Raw genomic sequence first — 4,534 nt, 5'->3', positions numbered from 1 at the left:
AAGTTAACCAAAGGTTAGTGATGAAGAGTGTGTGTTAATGACAACCCTAATCAGGGGTTTATGTTTGTTTAGATTTAAACAAATAATATATACTGTATTTCTTATGCATGCATGCAACAGTTCATATAATATATACCTACGTTTGTTATGCATACATGCGCTTCCAAAAAGCACATCTATGCCATGGAGTATGTTTGTGCACTATATGTGCATTAAATCTTCCTATGACAATGTTAGAGTAGCTTTTAAATTTTGCATAAATATCTGATGGAAGAGAGCGTAGGCCATTTTATATATTTTAAGAGAATTTTATAGAAATAAAGGGAGTGTTAGTACATAAAATCAGTGCTAAAGAGGAAAATTTGCAAGTTTTTTTATTTTTTATTATCAACAAAGTCAATTTTCTTACAAAAATGTTTTTATTAAGATTTCTTTATAGAAAAATTATGATTAAATTTTGGAATGTTTTTTTTTTAAGTTGTGTATATAACGCAAAAACAAGAATAAAAAGCTTAGCATACATTTTTTTTTTGAATAAAGCTTAGCATACATTTAATAATACAATGTGAAGTTTGTTAAATGAGACCACCTTCCTTGTAATTTATATGGCAGTAATTTAATTCAAAAGATATTTAAAAAGTGTAAGATAAAAAAAATTGAAGCCAGGACGAAGCCTAGGATTTTTATTTTAAATATTCAAAAAAAAAAATTTGTTTTTACCTTCTGATATATAAAGAGATAATAATTATATAAAAGTGACAAAAAAAGTCCTATTTTTTCTTTATCTATTTTTAAACAACCTTTTATTATAAATATTAAAAAAAATTCCTTCTTATCTTCTAATTATACAAAAATATATTAATGATAAAAATTTGTTTAATAGGCTTCATGTTCTAAGAGAGTGCATGTGCGATTCGTAGAAGGTGCTGGCCCGGGATAAGTTTTAAAATCAATCAATTTTCTATTTTACCATTTAAATCTCTTACAAAAATCTATTATATATATAATGTTGCAACAAGGACTTTGTGTGAGCCAAAAAAATCATTATGAAATTACAATTTTACCCATGATAATAAGGATTGCATTACTTTTTTATCCCTATGTCTGCTGGACGATCAGTGTTTTCAGTCATGTTGTCTGGGAATTCCTTCAGCCGTTGCTTATTCTTGTACAGCCGATTGGATCGTCTCACTTTTTGCTTGCATCGTAAAGGTATATATGTCTTTTGTATATCTAATACTACATAGATATGCTTCATAAACAGTTGCTGATATTATAGGCAGTTTTCAAGGTGATTGGGTATAAGAGATTTTTGGGCTTTTCCCTTGCAGGTTTAGAGTTTTAGTTCGAGGTTCAGGAATCTATTCTTTAATACGTATATGATTTCGAGACTAGATTACTATTGTTCATGGGTAGTATGATCACATGTTATCGACTTTTCTCTATCATCTGTACACACTGGTGTCGTTGTTCGATGCACCAGGTGTTTGAATATGAATACCCAGAGGATGAGAGGATCAAAATAAAGTTAGATTTCCAGAATTAGCTTAGACCTTCGTGCGCACTAACTCCCCAGCAATTGGTACTTTATTTAAATTGTTTTGTGCTGCACTTCTAATACCTTATTAGTGTCACCCTTTTTCAGGATAGTGTTGCTTATATATTTTTATTTGTGGGATCATTTGTTAGCTGAGGAATTATAAGTTGTAACGAAAACATCAGTGGCAGTCTTCTGTATTTTGTTGGCAAAATCTGGTTTTGCTAGATGCTTAATTCGTAAAAAGGCTAAGGAAATCCGCATTCTCAACTTTTCATACCCAGAATGCTTTTTTGTGCTCATTGTTCTTTTTTTAAAACTATTTAGGCAGGCATTGTCACGTATTTGAAGGTAGTTTTTGTTTGGTGATTATCCAAGCCTTTTATGTTTTGTCCCATGTGGATTTAAGTTATTTTACATTTGATGTAGAAATATGACAATATATCAAAGAGAGTTGAATAGTCTTTAATATTGTTTGGCTAAATCTTAAAGAGATTTCTGTAATGACCTGGAATGCAATAGATTATTAGTTTAATGCTGTTTGAAAGCGACTGAACTTTTAGATAGATGCATCCTCCGTGTTCTATAGTGTTGGCTTATATTGATATTGACAGATATGTGAAAGAAAATACAAACTATCTCTACTGTAGATCTATGATCTGATGAAATAGAGCTATCTCATTTTCTACTGAATTTGAATTCGAGAGTTCTGATATCTCTTTTATCGAGACAAGATGTCGTTAATTTCTTCTGCTTTAAAAGGCTGTGACTATGTTATTTGTACTCTGAATCTCTGCCCATATTTCAATTTCCTTGACTTTGTAAAAAATAATATCATAATTATGTCTGAATATTTTTTATGATTTCAATGCAGGATATAGATGGATATCCTCAATGCTCAGTAACTTGCAAAAGAAAAGTATATTTTATATTTGCGCTGCTGCACATAAAGGCTTTCTGAATGGAGGAGGGATGTTCTTGCTCATGCTGAAGATAGTACTGGTTTATACTTTCATTTATCCTCATCTTGCCTTAGTACATGTCTAAATTTGATAAACTTGGAAATGTGACACCTATGTATGCATATATAGGATATAAAATTGTATTTATAGTTTCACCATGCTCTTAGATTGGAACTTTCTCAACTGCTGGTTGCTATTAGTTAGATCTGACATATAAGAGTTTGCTACTTTTTTGTGCCTGCTATGCTTGTATTAGTTTAAGTATAAAAAATTACTCTTACCCCAATTTGTACTATAATGATGATACGATTAAGTTTCTATGTATGTTCTCTTTTCTCTCTTTCTTTCCTCATTTGTTTGTGACTATACACACCACCATATGAGCTTCATGTGTTCTCATTCGTTAGGCTCGAGGGATCGGAGAAGAACACGGATATGTATCTATTAAATTGTTATATCTCTCCTAAATTGTTGTTTCCTTATCTGAAACAGGTATCTATCTATCTTTTATGAGCTTCATGTAGTTGTTTGTAATTTTGCAGAGCAGTTCATTATTTCTGAGGTTAGTACGCTTATGTGTTCTGATCAGTATACAAATATGAGATTGCTTTGCAGAATATGAACAAGATATATAGCAATAGTGCAGCAGCATAAAGCCTTTATCGACCAAAATGTTTTGTCAGGTTACCATTTAGTTCATCCTTACAATTACTGTTTCCAGATGATTACTAGAATGAAAGGGATGTGCTACACTGCTACCAGATGAAATCTAAATCGGGATATGTTGATAAAAATGGTCCTCTCATTACTATTATCAAGGTAATTGTCATGTTATGTATTACTACATGGTTTCCTGTTCTTAGCGATTACATGATTACAGCCTTGGTGGAAATTAACATATTTTATTATTATTAGAGTCTAAAGATAGAGCAGATGATCTCGTTAACCATTATAACTTCTCCAGTTGTACATGGTAGAAATAATAAGACCAATTACCATCTCACTAGGATATTAGTAACATAACAAAAAAAATTGGTAGTTTAGTTTGCTTAAAAGTTCTTCTAGCAATAATATACGCTCAATAAACCTCGATCTTCTCACCTCCAAAGTCTATTTCTGATTATCTGTATAAAGTATAATGTTACAGAAGGCTGGAGCCTTTCTGGCAAGCTGGAACTTGCTCATCTTTTCTTGAAAATAAAACTTCGCTAATTATCACAGTTTCGTCTTCATTCCCTAATCTTGTCAGGAATACAATATATGTACATTTTATGGGTCTTTTTATTAATTTTTTTAGATGATTGCATGTGCCAATATGGGGATCACAATTGCTTCCTCATGTGTTTCTTTATCTACAAAACCCCAATCGCTTGCACCGATGTCGACCACTTCTTGGTGAGGTAGGTTGAAAAGAAAATTTACTTGAAACTGAAAACTATATCTGATGGTTATTAAAGTGATGCAATATATGGTATACGCTGGTTAGCTTGTGATTATAGGCATGTCCTTTCCTATTAATGCATTTATACTTATTCTTGTTTAAGGTGCATATAACAATTTCCACAACATGCATGATCTTTACAAACTCTAATTCAGTATTTTATGGCCTATGTACTTGTGTTTATGGTTCTTTCATGTCTAATAGGTGGAAAGCTTTATATACAGTTCCTCGAGGTACCTTTGGTTCAGAGATATGTCTAGAGTGATAAAATAAATGATAGACAAAACTATTGAAGCTCTCTTGGTTTTCTGCTTAGTTAAGTGAATAAGTTCGATTAACCTATAGAACAAGGATTTTTTTTTTTTTTTAAATTCTAAAGTAGTGTGTTAATATATAGATTTGGTATTCACGTCTTTCGGTTGCAAGTTCAAGATTAAGTATTTACCATCATAGTAGCTTTGGCCAATTCTGAGTGCTCTATTAAACGGGGGCTCCTGGTTTCCGAAAATCAAGTGATTTTACTAATTTTTTTTAACATTTATTTTGAGGCATGTGTATGCTTACCTTTTATAATACGTGCCTATTTACCAAAAA

General features: G+C 31.5%; 1 long non-coding RNA gene across 2 annotated transcripts; it reads left to right on the top strand.

Moving 5' to 3' along the window:
* Positions 1–1,118: 1,118 nt before the first annotated feature.
* LOC108224762 (uncharacterized) lies at positions 1,119–3,346 on the top strand. Of its 2 annotated transcripts, none has more exons than XR_010284186.1 (4): positions 1,119–1,212; positions 1,332–1,582; positions 2,412–3,061; positions 3,221–3,346. It is a non-coding gene; the product is annotated as an uncharacterized LOC108224762 (long non-coding RNA). The 2 variants fall into 2 exon arrangements; XR_010284187.1 differs by having other exon boundaries at positions 3,183–3,337.
* The last annotated feature ends 1,188 nt before the right edge of the window (positions 3,347–4,534 follow it).

Source organism: Daucus carota, chromosome 6, assembly GCF_001625215.2.
Source record: "Daucus carota subsp. sativus chromosome 6, DH1 v3.0, whole genome shotgun sequence".
Taxonomy (NCBI): domain Eukaryota; kingdom Viridiplantae; phylum Streptophyta; class Magnoliopsida; order Apiales; family Apiaceae; genus Daucus; species Daucus carota.
The sequence above is the reverse complement of the archived record's forward strand: the minus strand, read 5'-3'. Positions and strand labels throughout refer to the sequence as shown.